Source organism: Microcebus murinus, chromosome 16 (genome assembly GCF_040939455.1).
Source record: "Microcebus murinus isolate Inina chromosome 16, M.murinus_Inina_mat1.0, whole genome shotgun sequence".
In the NCBI taxonomy this organism is placed as follows: Eukaryota; Metazoa; Chordata; class Mammalia; order Primates; family Cheirogaleidae; genus Microcebus; species Microcebus murinus.
Genome location: NC_134119.1, coordinates 59,368,242 through 59,384,456, shown reverse-complemented (window position 1 = coordinate 59,384,456; position 16,215 = coordinate 59,368,242). Strand labels below are relative to the sequence as shown.

The 16,215-nt window shown below is 48.2% G+C and overlaps 1 non-coding gene and 1 pseudogene across 1 annotated transcript; both read left to right on the top strand.

The window, feature by feature from the left end:
* The first annotated feature begins 6,637 nt into the window (after positions 1-6,637).
* Positions 6,638-6,756, top strand: LOC142861201 (5S ribosomal RNA). The gene has a single exon (XR_012912568.1). It is a non-coding gene; the product is annotated as a 5S ribosomal RNA (ribosomal RNA).
* An 889-nt stretch (positions 6,757-7,645) lies between these two features.
* On the top strand, positions 7,646-7,907 carry LOC109729934 (small ribosomal subunit protein uS14-like; annotated as a pseudogene).
* Positions 7,908-16,215: the final 8,308 nt, after the last annotated feature.

Genomic DNA, 16,215 nt, shown 5'->3' with positions numbered 1-16,215 from the left:
CTGGATACAAGGAAGCCTAAGAACATATTCCCAGGCTGGACAGCTCCCTCCCGCCACAGCTGTGCAAAGGGAGTATGAATTATTATGGCCTCAGCACTCCCAGATTTAACCACCATCAATCCATAGTCTCAGGGGGAGGCAGCAGGAAGAGGCCGTGGGTGCTCCTCCCAGCCACTACACCAAATCCTGCTCCAGGGAGAAGTCCCCAGTCCCACCCTGACCATCCACCCACCTATTCTGGTCTCCTGCCTTTGGGGCGGGTGACCACAAATTTGATCCCTCTGAAGGCAAGGTGAACCTGGCTTGATTTGCTAAGTCTTCAGGTTAGCACAGAGGGTGATGGTGAGTGTCCGACACTCTTTCCCCAAACATTTATTGAGCGTCACTGCGTGCCAAGTCTGATGCTGGGAACATGCCCATGAATCAGACACAGTCTCTGTTTTGGATTTGTTTCTCCTCATAAGGCAGAAAGACAACAGATTATTTGTGAACGGGGGCGGCGGATGTCACCGTGATATTCCATTAAGAACAAGAAGAGGGAGACGAGAGGGCAAGGAAATCACCACGCCTGCCTGTCGGTGATGGTGGTGGTGAGTTTCAGGGAACGGATAGGAGCAACATTTGAGGAGGCGGTTACCCGGACCGAAAAGGAATAGACCTTTCTAGACAAGAACATAATCCCTGTGTGAATCAGAAACCTAATGACTCCAGCTCCTAACACAAACCACTGCTGATTCAAGTGTTAATCAGAAATCTGATCCTTGTGCACTGAAACCTGTGCTAACTCATGCGCTTATTATAAATCTATGTTGATTGTAAACTTTGTCCCAGAGCAGGGCCAAATCACGGATTTGGGCAGGAACAAGCACAGATAATCACCAACTCAAAGAGATTCACATGCTAATGGCCACCTTCATTTGATTCATGTGCTAACTACAATTTTAGGATCATTTAATAGGGCAATACGAGGGTGATAAAATATTCACAGTGAAGAGGAACACAGACTTTGAAGCCCAACAGCCTGGTTCGGGGACCAGTCACTGACCAGCTGAATGACTGTGAGCAAGTTATTCATTTCTCTGGGTCTCAGCTTCATTCCTGTAAAGGGGGGCTGGTAATATCTCAAGTGGTTGCTGGGAGGATTAAATAAGCTAATGCATGTTAAGCGCTGGGAGCAGTGCTTGACATATGAAAAGTGCTTACTCTGTAAGTACCAGCTGTGATAATAACCAAAATATGCAGCCAACAGTTACTGCCCTGATTTCATTTAATCCTCATGGCGGGCCCTACCTCCAATTTCTTCATTACTACCACCCTTTCTTGGCCTAGGTCCCGGGGCCTTCCCCTCTTGAAAGCCTTTCCACAGGTTTCCAGGGCGACCCTCAGTGTCCCCGGCACCGCCTCCGCCCCAACCCTCTCGGCACTGTTCCCAGACCTGGGAATAGCCGCTCAGCCGCCACGTGGGGGCAGCAACGCATCGCTCAGCCGCTGCGCGCTGCGCATTGTGGGGCGCGTAGTCTCACGGCCGGGTTAAGTAGCGGTTCCGGCCTGGAATGTAAACTACATTTCCCAGAAGGCCACGCGACACCCTCTGCCTCACCTTGCTCAATTCTGGAGGCTGAGGCCTCGCCCCTTCAGAGCGCGCCTCCGGAGCCGCGCGGGGGGTTATGGGGTATGGGGACTGGGCTCCGCGCCCAGAGAAGGGCCGTGCTGCGCAGGCGCGGGTAGGCCTGCCGAGCCTCCCTGAGCGGGTGGGTGGGGACGGATGTCCCGATCTGGGAGCTGCGCCCGCCAGAGCCGAAGAAAAGGCAGCCAGGGGTGGCATCGTGGTCCCTTATTCGAGCAAGCGCGAGACCCACACCCTCCTCGCCTGCATATGTCCTGGATTCCGCCCAGCCGCCTTCTCGCTCTGGTGCGCCTCAGCCGTCCTTGTCAGCTGTCCAGCCGGTTCGTGGCGCACCGGTCTTTAAAGAAGAAACAGATCCCTTTTCCTATCTTCTCTTTCCTTTTCTTAACAGCCCCCGCCCCTGCCAAAAAAACCTTCTTTTTATGGTAATGTTCAATCACACGCAAAAATAGAATAATGATCCTCCAAGTACCCATCACCCAGCTTCAACAATTATCAACATATGGCCAATCTTGTTTTATATTCCACCTCCCCTCGAATTAGTTTCAAGCAAATCCCAGCTATCACATGATTTCATCCATAAATACGCATTTCTAAAATATCAGGTTCTTAAAAATACGTAACATCTTTATCACGCCTAAAAAATTAACAATAATTCCTTAACAGTCGCTATCCAATAATATCCAAATTTTCCTAATTGTCTTACAAAAGTCTCGTAACTTTTGGCTTGTTTCAAATTAGAATCTAAACAGGGTCCACGCACTGCATCTGTTTGGTCCCTCTTTAAGGGACCAAACTTCCCGCTCCCTCATTCACCTCTCAGTCTAATTTGACTGGTTGCACCTCCTGGTGTCATTTTTGTCCCCTGCATGTCTTGCAAACTTAAAGGCTGCGTCAGATTCAGGTTCCATTTGAAGATAAATATACTTCAGAGGTGATGCTGAATTCTTCGTAAGGAGGAACATGATGTCAGGTTGTCTTTTGTTTGTGATGTTAATATCCAATGTTGGTTTTGAGTTTTGTCAGCCTGCTCATTATATAATAAAACCACATCGGAATTTTGGGAAGTGTTTACATACCCCCCTCTCCATTCCTCTCCCTCTACTTCACATAAATGAAACTTTTTGTTGCTAAAGCTCATCCTTGTTGCTAAATTCAAGAGGCAGGTCTCCACCATCAACTCCCAGGTCCTGCAACAATAGCCGACATTCCAGGCCTGTCCTGTGCTGTCCAGCATGGTAGCCACTAGCCACTCGGGTGGCTGTTGAAGACTGAACTAGTCCTAATTGAGATGTGCTGTAAGAATAAAATTCACACTGGGATTTCAAAGACTTAGTATGACAAAAAATAATGTAAAATATCTCATTAATCATTTATAAAAGATCGATAACATGTTGAAATACTACTTTAGATATGCTAATAATAAATATTAGCTGTTTATTAATTATTAAATAAATGCGAGTGAGATATTTTATTAAATTACTGTTATTTGTTTCTTTTTACTTTTTAACGTAGCTATTAGAAACTTCTAAATCGCCGCTGTGGCTCTCCTTGTGTTTCTATTAGAAAGTGTTATTCTAGACCAGTGGTTTCCAAGGTGCTATTCCTGCCAGCAGCATGGCATCACATGACAACGTGCTAGAAATGCAAATTCTCTGTTGCCCTAGACCTACTGAACCAGAATCTCTAGGGAGTGGACCAGCAGTCTGCATTTTAACAAGCCCTCCAGGCTATTCCTGTCTTAAAGCTGCCCTTGTGGTTTCTGTGACTCAGTGCTCTCCCAAACCACCCACTTCTCGCCCCTTCACTATGAACACCCTGGTCCAAGCACTGTCTGCTCCCACCTGGGCCACCACAGTGGCTTACACATTGCTTTCCCTGCCTCTAATCTTAGTCCCTACTTGTAGTCCTCACACCACAGATAAAGGAATCTTTCAAAAATGTAAATCGAGGCCGGGCGTGGTGGCTCACGCCTGTAATCCTAGCACTCTGGGAGGCCGAGGCGGGCGGATTGCTCGAGGTCAGGAGTTCGAAACCAGCCTGAGCAAGAGCAAGACCCCGTCTCTACTATAAATAGAAAGAAATTAATTGGCCAAGTAATATATATATATATATATATATATATATATATATAAAATTAGCTGGGCATGGTGGCGCATGCCTGTAGTCCCAGCTACTTGGGAGGCTGAGGCAGGAGGATTGCTTAAGCCCAGGAGTCTGAGGTTGCTGTGAGCTAGGCTGACGCCACGGCACTCACTCTAGCCTGGGCAACAAGCGAGACTCTGTCTCAAAAAAAAAAAAAAAAAAAAAAAAATGTAAATTGTATCCCCTTACTTCGCTGCATAAAACCTCTCAATGGCTTCTCCTTGCTTGTAAAATCCAGACTCCTGCTGATGGTCCCCATGGCCACCATCCTGTGGCCACTGCAGCCCTTCCATCCTCCCATCATCCCCCCACGCCCCTCTTTGCTCTTTTTGCCCCAGCCCTGCCAGCCTTCCCTGGGTGCCTGCCTCGGGGCCTTAGTGACGGCCATTCCCTCTTCCTGAAATACAGCTCTTCTAGGTTTTTGCAGGGCTAGTTCCCTCTTTTCCTTCAGGTCTCAGCGCAGATGGCCCTGTCTCAGAGCTGCCATTGTCCTACCCCAACTAGAGTCTGATTCCCTGGCCCCCACGTTCATATAGCAGCACCCACCTTTCCTTCTCTGCATGGTATGCCCCGCGTGGTAGTCTTTCTTGTCATTTGCCCGTCTCCCCCACAATGACATGAGCATGCAAGGGCCAGGACTCAGCTCCCTTGCTCACCACCGTGTCCCCAGCTCCACACACAGTGCCTGCACATACTAGGGGACCAGCAAAGGTCTGTTCACGGTCCTGGTGCGGGAGCTGCCCCGGCTGCCTCCACCTCCCTAGAAGTCAGAGCCACAGTGTTTGGTTATCAGAATATTTCCCATGACAATCCTGATTTCTCCCATGACATCCTGAGATATCTGACATCATGGAGCCCACTGTCTTACTTGGGCCCAGTGGGCTGGAAGCCCCGTACCTCTGAGGGCCTGACAAGGACACAGAATTCACTCCCTTATTAAAACAGAGGGATGGCTGGGCGAGGTGGCTCACACCTGTAATCCTAGCACTCTGGGAGGCTGAGGCGGGCGGATTGCTTGAGGTCAGGAGTTCGAAACCAGCCTGAGCAAGAGCGAGACCCATCTCTACTATACATAGAAAGAAATTAATTGGCCAACTAATATATATAGAAAAAATTAGCTGGGCATGGTGGCGCATGCCTGTAGTCCCAGCTACTTGGGATGCTGAGGCAGCAGTATTGCTTGAGCCCAAGAGTTTGAGGTTGCTATGAGCTATGCTGATGCCACGGCACTCACGCTAGCCTGGGCAACAAAGTGAGACTATGTCTCAAAACACACACAAAAACCCAACCATTTTATTTTCCTTCCCATTTTATAGGCCAGTCACCGTGGTTGGGGTGCAAATCCGAATGACCCTTCTGAAGAAGGATTGGGCAGCCTGAGACCAAAGCCTGAAAATGTGCACATCTGTTGATCTACCATGTATGCTTCTAGAATTTAGTTCCTGGAAATAATCGAGGAAGTGGAAAAATATTTTACTAGAAGAATCTTTATGACACTATTTTTTAATAATGGCAAACAAACAAACAAAAAAAACCCAACCAAACAAACAAAAACCAAAAAACCTAGACCAAAACCCAACTGGAATTAATTACGCATCCTACCAATATTTCACAAAGACCCATGAGATGTTAGTAGGTATTTGAAGATAAAGGGGCTCCTTGTTTAGCAAAATGTGGGAAATACTGGCTTTAATGAAGTTAGATGAGCTGTTCATTGCAGGAGTTTTCATTAACAGGATGAGTCCGTGATCACTGTACAAGAAGGGATCTCCTAGCCATTCACATCTGAGTCTGATTGGTCAAGGAGCTGTGGCTCGAGACTGCCACACTGCTCATTCTTTTAGCCCAATCGGGTCCCAAGACCTGCTCAGATTCTTAGAGTGGGGACATAAACCCCACTGTTTGGTGGGAGTTGCTGTGAAGACCAACGGCAGCTGGACTTTGCCACCTATGCATGCTTTCTAAACACCCTTGTCTATCTGGATTATTTTTAACTTTATGTCAATGAGAACCACATTGTATGCACTCTTTTGTGCATGTCTTCTTTCTTCTCTCAGCCAACATTGTCTTTGAGAGACAAATCCCTGTTGTGGCAAACAGCCGTAGGGTATTCATTCCCACGATTACGTTGGTATTCCATTGTGCGGGGTCACGCTGCAGTGTATGTCTGTTCTCCTGTGATGGGCATTTGGGTTGTTTCCCTTGAATGAGTCACTGGGTCTCCGGGAAAGACAATGTCAAACTGTTTTCCAAAGTGGTTTAACCACTTCCTCTCCTTCAGCAGCGTGTGAGATTTTCTGTTGCTCCACGTACTACCTGACATTGTCAGGTTTTGAAAATATGGGCATTTCTAGGGGGTGGAGGGGAAGGTGGGTATGGAGTGATATGCCCTTTCGGTTTGCATTTCCCCTCCCAGGCTGGGCACTTTTTCGTATCTTTGTTGCCCTTTGGATTTCCTCTTTTGTAAAATACTGGCTTGAGAGTTTGCTCATTTTTCTTTTGGGGTTCACTGTTTGTTTTTAAGGAGTTCTTTACATATGCAGGACTCAAATCCCTTGCCTGTATCATGGTATTAAGCATCACAAATGTCTTATCCCACGCTGTGACCGCTTTCTAAGGGTAATCTTTTTTTTTTATAATGGAAAATCTCGACCATATGCAAAAGTGGAGAGAACGGTACAATCAATTCCCACAGACTTCTCACTGGCTTAAATAACTGTCCGTTTATGGCCAATCTTATTTCTTCTACCTGAACCTACTTCTTCCCCCTTGGATTATTTCAAACAAATTCCAGATGTCTTTATTATTTATCCCAAACATTTTTAGTAAGTGGGTATCTAAATGACCTTTTAAAATATAAATCTAGTCTACGGCCACACCACCCTGAACGCGCCCGATCTCGTCTGATCTCGGAAGCTAAGCAGGGTCGGGCCTGGTTAGTACTTGGATGGGAGACCGCCTGGGAATCCCAGGTGCCGTAGGCTTCTTCTAAAAAAAAAAAATATATATATATATAAATCTAGGCCGGGCGCAGTGGCTCACGCCTGTAATCCTAGCACTCTGGGAGGCCGAGGCAGGCAGATTGCTTGAGGTCAGGAGTTTGAAACCTGCCTGAGCAAGAGCAAGACCCCATCTCTATTATAAATAGAAAGAAATTAATTGGCCAACTAATATATATATATATATATATATATATATAAATTAGCCAGGCATGGTGGGGCATCCCTGTAGTCCCAGCTACTTTGGAGGTTGAGGCAAGAGGATTGCTTGAGCCCAGGAGTTTGAGGTTGCTGTGAGCTAGGTTGATGCCACGGCACTCACTCTAGCCTGGGCAACAGAGTGAGACTCTGTCTCAAAAAAAAAAAAAAAAAAGAAAAAAAAAATATATATATATAGCTACGTCACTCTAAGGTACCTTTTGGTGAATACAAACTCTTAATATTAATTCATCAACTATATAGCCCTTTTAAAAAAAAAATATATATATATATATATATATATATATATATATATATTTTTTTTTTTGAGACAGAGTCTCACTCTGTTGCCCTGGCTAGAGTGCCGTGGCGTCAGCCTAGCTCACAGCAACCTCAAACTCCTGGGCTAAAGCGATCTCCCTGCCTCAGCCTCCCGAGTAGCTGGGACTACAGGCATGTGCCACCATGCCCGGCTAATTTTTTCTATATATATTAGTTGGCCAATTAATTTCTTTCTATTTATAGTAGAGTCAGGGTCTCGCTCTTGCTCAGGCTGGTTTCGAACTCCTGACCTCGAGCAATCCGCCCGCCCCAGCCTCCCAGAGTGCTAGGATTACAGGCGTGAGCCACCGCGCCCGGCCTGATTTTGTTTTTTCTTAACTCAAAAGTCAGTGAAGGGAGCAAGATGGGTCACCAGCAGCTCTATTGGAGCCACCAGTGAAAATTCGGCCAGGGTTCTTGCTCTTGTCGCGTCTGCTCAAACTGGCACAGTCTGATCCGGAAATACGGCCTCAATATGTGCCGCCAGTGTTTCTGTCAGTGCACGAAGGACATCGGTTTCATTAAGTTGGACTAAGTGATCTTCTTTGAATGGATTTTCCACGGCACCCACAAAGTGAAAGAGACCATGCTAGTAGCTCTTTGTATATAAAATAAAATTTGAGAGAAAAAAAAAAAAGGCAGTGAAGGAATCCACTGAGTTTTTAATTTCAGTGATTGTGTTTCTAGTTCTAGAATTGCTTTTTGTGTTGTGTTCCAATATGCTCTTTCAGTTTTTATAGTTACCAGTTTCCCGATAAGATTTTCAAACTTGTACTTTGTTTTCTTGCACATGTAGCTGTAAAATAGTAATAGTTTGTATCTGACAATTCCGGTACCTAAGAGTTTGTGGCTATGTTCTCAAATCTGTTGGTTCTTATAGTTGTCATTCCTGATGTCTTAGATTTGCAGGAAGAACCTCAAGGCCTATTATGGTGATGTATTACTCCAGAGGGGACATTTGCTTGCCTCTGTCAGTCACCTGGGGACACCATGAATCCAGGACAAGACCTGGGTTCATCTAACTCACTCAGGGGATACAAAGGTAAGCTGTAAGTTCAAGTGAGGCCTCCATGACTTCTGCTTCACTTTTACCTTGAGGGTGAAGGTTTCAGATCCAATCTCACAATGCAGACTGATCTTCAGACTGTCCAGTACGCGTGGGCCTGGGTCTTTATTTTTGTCCCACTTAGTGCCAGATTTCTCCTGGATTGGAAAATACAAAGTGAGGGCATTTGGGTTTGGGTTTTTCTCTTGTTTTATTCTGGATTTTGGGCAGTATTTCCTCCTCTTACCTGTCCCCATCTCCTCCCCTGACCCAAGTCACCAGTATTAGCAGTTAGCAGCCTAAGGCATACCCTCCCATGGCTTTCTGCACCATCACTCAAATATTAACATGTAAACATATGTAACATGTAAACAAATATTAACATGCAAACATATATTTGCTATCCAAATATATATACATATATATATACACACATATTTATAAAGGGATCTTTTTGCTCATTGTTTTGAATTGTACCATATTCCCTTCTCTGCATCTGGCTTTTCTCAGTTAAAATTCCTTCACATCAGCTTGTAGAATTCTAATTTATTCGTAATGACTGCATCAATGACATGGATGAACCCCAGTGGATGAAGCCATCAATCATTCCTCAAATTATATTTAGAAAGCCTTCATTTTACAAATAAAAAGCAGCTGTTGTGGTCTAAGATGCCTGCCCACTGCCAGTGCCATGGCCACAGCCAGCCGAGAGGAAGGATGGGCAAAGGGAAGGCACACTCTTTGACTTTAGGGACACAACCTGGAAGTTTCTCACATTGTTTTCCCCACATTGCATTGGCCAGAAAACAGTCCCATGGCCTCACCTGGCTCCAAAGAGGCTGAGAAACACAGTCTTGGCTAGGAAACCACACATCCAATTACAAATTCTGTTCCAATAAAAGACGGGGAGCAAAGAATAGTGGTGGGCCACTGGAGTTCTGCCTCACTCACCTGCTAGCAAGCCAACACTTTCTAGTACTTTCTGCCGCCCAGCTAGGGTGGGAAACATCTGCTTACTCATCAGCATTGCAATTGATAGGAAGGAAAGAGAGTGTGAAACCTCTTTACCAGTTTCTTTGGCACTTACAATGTCCAATCATTAAAAACATTTAAAAAATTCAGGTGTAATTTACATAGAGTAAAATTCACCCTGGCCGGGCGCGGTGGCTCACGCCTGTAATCCTAGCACTCTGGGAGGCCGAGGTGGGAGGGTTGTTCGATACCGGCCTGAGCAAGAGCAAGACCCCGTCTCTACTAAAAAAATAGAAACAAATTATCTGGACAACTAAAAATATATAGAAAAAAATTAGCCAAGCATGGTGGCACATGCCTGTAGTCTCATCTACTTGGTAGGCTGAGGCAGGAGGATCGCTTGAGCCCAGGAGTTTGAGGTTGCTGTGAGTTAGGCTGACGCCACGGCACTCTAGCCCCGGCAACAGAGTGAGACTCTATCTCAAAAAAACATTCATCCTCTTTAATGTACAGTTTTATGAGTTTTGACAAATGCACAAGCCATGTAATCACCACCACAATAAAAATACAGAAGAATTCTATCACCCTAAAAAGTTCTCTCGTTTCCCTTTTTAGTCAACCACTTCTTCCACCTCCAGTCCCTGGCAACCACTGATGTGATTTCTGTCCTTAGAGCGTTGCCTTTTCTAGAATGTCATATTAATATAAATGAAATCAGGGGCCGGGCGAGATGGCTCACGCCTGTCATCCTGGCACTCTGGGAGGCCGAGGTGGGAGGATCGCTCAAGGTCAGGAGTTCGAAACCAGCCTGAGCAAGAGCGAGACCCCATCTCTACTAACAATAGAAAGAAATTAATTGGCCAACTAAAAATATATAGAAAAAATATATATATAAATGAAATCATACAGTATGTATGTAGCATTTTGAGTGTAGTGTCTTTCACTTAGTGTGCTGTATTCCAGATTGGTCTGCGTTGTTATATGTTTATAGTTCATCCATTTTTTTATTGCTGTTGTTGTATGTGTCAATAGTTCATGCCTTTTTATAGCTGAGTTGTATTCCATTGCATGGATGTACCACAGTTCGTTCACCCATTCATCCATTGAAAACCATTCAGGTTGTTTCCAGTTTGGGGCAATTATAAATCAAGCCACTATTCACATATTGTACTGGTTTTTGTGTGAACTGTAATTTTTTTGTGTGAAATCTAATTTTCACTTCTCTTGGGTAAATACCTGGGATTGGGATTGTTGGGTCATATGATAAGTCTATGATTAATTTTCTGAGAAACGGCCAAACTTTCCCCAAGTGTCTAATGCAAATGATGGTCACCTTGGCAGAAAATCCTGGGTGGCATTGGCAGTGGTTCTGTGGTTCGTTCCCCGTGGCAGCAGTAGGATCTCAGTGGCCCCGGGACTGATTTCCTGGGCCTCCTAGAGATTAGGTGGGGGTCCCTAATATCCTTGAACACATCCATTTTTCATTTTAAACTGGTTACAGTGGCTTCTATCATATGCCACTAAGAACCCTGACATCTGGGTCAGGGGTAAAGCCTGGCTCACTCAGCCCCAGCAGGGCTTGGGCACACGTAGTTCCTGCTTTCAAACTGTGGTGGCAGCAGCAGGTTCTTTGAGAAGGGGGTGGGGACTGGGACACGTCCTGACACCTCATGGGCATCTATCCTACCCAGGACCACTCCTTCCTTCTGGGAAGTCCACTTCCTTTGCCTTCGTGTCGGTTCTCCTGGGAACCAAACACTGCGAGGAGGATTTGGGAGGTTCAGAGAGGACCCGGTAGGGAGTGGGGAAGAAAGATAGAGGAGGGCGGGTCAATCAATGAAAGGTGTGTCGTCTAGGGCAATTGGAGCTTAATCTTGCTGCAGATTTCTGGGATACAGTGTAGACTATGCACCTAGTGTTATGCATTCAAGGGGTGAAGGAGCTGGGGTATTTATTTATTTACTTTTTTTGAGACAGAGTCTCACTTTGCTGCCCAGGCTAGAGTGAGTGCCGTGGCATCAGCCTAGCTCACAGCAACCTCAAACTCCTGGGGTTCAAGCCATCCTCCTGCTTCAGCCTCCCAAGTAGCTGGGACTACAGGCATGTGCCACCATGCCCGGCTAATTTTGTCTATATATCTTTAATTGTCCAATTAATTTCTTTCTATTTTTAGTAGAGACAGACTCGCTCTTGCTCAGGCTGGTTTCGAACTCCTGACCTTGAGCAATCCGCCGGCCTCGGCCTCCCAGAGCGCTGGGATTACAGGTGTGAGCCACCGCGCCCGGCCCCAGTGCACTCTTGGTCAAAGCAAGTCACGGGGCCACCTCAGGTTCAAGGGCAGGGAAAATAGGTTCCCTACCTCTTGATGAGAGCGATGGCATGTACATCGGTGGGGACGAATTCCTGGTGACCTTCTTTGGAGATTACTTACCACAAGTGGCTTAAGCCAGGCAGCAGTTTCTCTCTCATGTAGCTGCTTTGGGCTGGAACTCCTCCTGTCTTGCTGCTCTTTCATCCTCACGGGGTTGTCCTCACCCGCTTGTTCAAAGGTGACCCCTTGCACGTTCAAATTCCAGCGAGTGGGAAAATCAAAGAAGGGGCGTTGAGTCCCGGACACCCGGCCCCCAGGGCTGGGACCTCAACATCTGCCCACTCAGCTCCCACACCGCCCGTGGGCCGGGATGAAGCCACGTGGCCGCCTGTTTTGGGAAAACTTCAAAGCGTGTCTTTCCTCCACTCTCACACCACAATCACCAACACAGAAGAAGACTTCTGTGGCCGAGTGTGTGTGGGGGGTGGGTCTCTCCCCACCTCCAAGCGGGCAAAGCATTCTGCCCCCGACACCATCAGATCCCACAGGTTGAGGGCTCAGTCCCCAAGCTGTCCCCACCTTCAGACACCAGTCGCAAGTCTGGGCCTCCAGAGCTTCTGACCGGGGCTGGCTTCCAACTGGGGTTCCCAGGACCCCCACTTTGGGTTCAGTTAATTTGCCGGAGTGGCTTCCAGAACTCAGGGAAACATTTACTTAAATGTCTACTGGTCTACCACAAAGGATATCACAAAGGCTACAGACGAAGGGATGCACAGGGCCAGGTGTGTGGGAAGGGGGCGGAGCTTCCACGTCCTCACCTGGTGCACCCCCCGCCGGGAAGCTGCACGTGTTCAGCTACCTGGAAGCTCTCCAAACCCATCGTCTGGCGTTTTTATGGACAACTGTGTCAACTGTGATTAGCTTCCAGGATATGGCGTGGGACCCTGGCTAGAACGAAGGTCTTAGGACCCACAATCGGAAAGGTGGGGAGAGTGGGGAGCAGAATTATGGTCCTGTCTTGGGCAGAGGAGAGAGGACAGGGGAAGGGGAAGGTCAGAGACACTCTGGTTCCTGAGGCCTCCTAACCTGCCCAACATTATCACAAAAGGCCGTAATAAGGGCTGTGGGAGCCAGGAACCAGGGACAAAAACCGATATATTAATATGTGTCATAACACCATACCACCCGACTGCAAACGAAGCTGGTCTTTAGTTCTGGCCATATGCCCTGCTAAAAATTCCATGGAAGAAGGGACAAGAGGATCGGGGGATGGCTAGCAATCTTTTTTTGTTTGTTTGTTTTTATTACGGTAAAATACACATAACATAAAATTTACCATCTTAACCTTTTTTTTTTTTTTTTTTGAGACAGAGTCTCATTGTGTTGCCCATGCTAGGGTGCCGTGGTATCAGCCTCGCTCACAGCAACCTCAAACTCCTGGGCTCAAGCAATCCTCCTTCCTCAGCCTCCCGAGTAGCTGAGACTACAGGCATGCGCCACCATGCTCAGCTAATTTTTTCTATATATTTGTAGTTGTCCAATTAATTTCTTTCTATTTTTAGTAGAAATGGGGTCTCACTCTTGCTCAGGCTGGTTTCGAACTCCTGACGTTGAGCGATCCTCCCGCCTCGGCCTCCCGGAGTGCTAGGATTACAGGTGTGAGCTACCTCGCCTGGCTGCATCTTAACTATTTTTAAGTGTACAGTTCAGCGGTATTAAATCCAGTCGTTATGTTATGCAACCATCACCACCACTCATCTCCGTAACTCTTCACCTGTAAAACTGAAACTCTGTACCCATTCAATGCTACCTCCCTGTCCCCTCCTCCCCTCTAGCCTGGCAGCCATGGTACTTTCTGCCTCTGAATCTGACTGCTCTATGTACCTCATGTAAGGGGAATCAGACAGTATTTGGGACGCTAGGGTTCTTATCTACCAAGCAATTCCTTCAAGAAGATGTAGCGTACATGTCTGGGGTACCTTTAAGCCTCTTCAGAGGGAGGAGCTCGGTTTAATCGAACCTGTTACCACTGGTGGTCATTTAGTCCAATATTCAAAGGATGTTTATTGAGCACCTACTATGTGTGCTGGGGCTACAACAGTGAGCGAGACAGAAAGGTCCCAGTGCTCATGGAGTTCCCATTCTCAAGGAAATGGCAGACAGTAATAACGAGAACACACAAGTCAGAGAATTTCAGATATGACAAATACTAGGAAGAAAATGAAACCGGTGGCCTGGGGCGGTGAGGGTGACTTTGGCGGTGGCGGTCAGGGGAGGCCGCCTCTGGGAGGGCGTGACATTTCAGCTGAGACCTGGAGGGTGAGAAGGGGCCAGTTAAGGCCCTGAGGTGAGAATGAGTGCGACTTATTCAAGAAACAGCAAGGGTCTGGGCTTTCCTTGAAAAAAAACACACACACACAAAAACACTAAAGAAGTAAAAAAAGAAACAGCAAGGGGACCAGTGAGGAGTGCAGGGAGGGACAGAGGGGACTGGGAGGTGGCAGGGGGAGATCTTGCGGGCCTCACACATCTCTGTGAACATACTTTTCATTTCTCCTGGGTAGACAGTAGTGGGATTCTGGATGGCTGGGTAGGTGAATGTCAAACTTTACAAGAAACTACCGAACTGTTTTCCCAAGTGCTGCTTCTACTTCATGTTTCCGCCGGCAGCGGCTGAGATTTCCAACTGCTCCACGCTTCCGCTGACACTCGATAGGGCCAATCTCTTTAATGTTAGTCATTCCAGTGGGCGTGTGCTAGTCTCTCACTGCGGTTTTGATTCGTATTTCCCTAATGACTAATGAGGTCGAGCACTTTTCCCCACGCTTCGTGGCCATTCACGTCTCTTCGTTTGCGAAGTGCCAGTTCAGATCTTTTGGCCATTTTACAACATGAGGTTATTTGTCCGATTTTTTTTTTTTTTCAAAAGCTGCTTCTGGCTGCTGCGGGGAGGGTGAGCTTAGGGGGCACAGTGGAAGCCAGGCGGGCGGGGAGGGCTGTGGCTTGCACAGAGACCAGCCGGCCGTTGCAGGCCCCACACGCTGCCTGATTTCTGGGGAAGTCAGCTTCGGCCTTCCCCAGCTCTTGGCCTGCTGCCAGGAGACATTGAGACACTTCGCAGGGCCTGTGGCGCCGAGGCCCTCGGTCCCACTTCCTGGAGTCGGGCACCATCACGGGGCAGCGCCCGTCAGCTGGGCGCCTCCATCTCAGCCTCTTCCTTCGCCCCAAGTGGAGGCATCAGCCTCCAATCTGTCCCGGAGACCAGCCTGGGCCTGCAGTCTTGGGCCTGCCCTGGCACAGTTGTGACATTTCTAGAATACTGAAATACTTCACTTCTGGTTTTTGGGGGTTTTTTTGTTTTTTGTTTTTTTTGACACAGAGTCTCACTTCTGTTGCTCGGGCTAGAGTGCCGTGGCGTCAGCCTAGCTCACAGCAACCTCAAACTCCTGGGCTCAAGTGATCCTCCTGCCTCAGCCTCCTGAGTAGCTGGGACTACAGGCATGCGCCACCATGCCCGGCTAATTTTTTGTATATATATTAGTTGGCCAATTAATTTCTTTCTATTTATAGTAGAGACGGGGATCTCGCTCTTGCTCAGGCTGGTTTCGAACTCCTGACCTCAAACGATCCTCCCACTTTGGCCTCCCAGAGTGCTAGGATTACAGGGGTGAGCCACCTCGCCCAGCCTTCACTTCTGGTTAGTAAGGAACCCACAGGGCCCTCAAATGCCCGCCACCAGCCCAGTCCATTCTCTTGGGACCCCTTGGGCTTCCCCACAGCTCAGCCACTAAAGCGGGGGAGCCTAGGACCCTGCCCTGTGCTAGGGCTGCATCTGGTGGGACAGTGCCTGGGTGTCCCCGCTGTCAGACTGAGTACCTTTGGGGACAGCACTGGCAGGCTGGAGCTGAGGGCAGGAGGGCACCTGTGGGCACCCGAGTGACATCGAGGCCCTCCCGGCTCCCAGCCCTGCCCAGGTCCCTGGCTGCCCCTCGCTCGCCCTGCTTCAGCACCTTGGGAGGCCTGGTGTGCCCAGGACGGCCTACCACAGGGGACTGTCCCCTCCCTGCTGGCTCTGGACCTAATAACGGGAAAGGTCTGGGTTCTTCAGGGACAGGACTCGACCAGGCCAGTGGCAATGGCGGCCGTTAGCAGCCAGTGTCCCCCAGCTGGGCCTGGACCCTCCTCCAGACTCCAAATGCCCTCCCCTCCCCTCCCCCACCAGCCGCTTGGAGTTGGCACTTTGACCGACCTTTCCCGCCTGAGCCCAGGCCCGGGGGCCATGGGTGCGATGGGGCCGGGGGACTTTCTGCCGCTGGCGCAACCCCGGCGCCCTGACCTCAGGTTCCTCCTTCCCCAGTTTCAACTTAGCCTTCCGCTGGGGGCTGGAAGTCCTTGTCTCCTCCCACCCGGGTGGCCTCCCTCCATCCTTGCTTCCAGCCACTTCCTCATTCAGCAGCCCAGCCACCTGTCCCGCCCCAGCCACCAGTCCTGTCCCATGCCCTGTGCCGCTCTCTAACCCTCACCCTCCTCCTCGGCTTTGCCACCCTTTCCCCCTTCCACATCTTTCATCTTTTTTCTTTTTTCCTTCTCTGTAAGA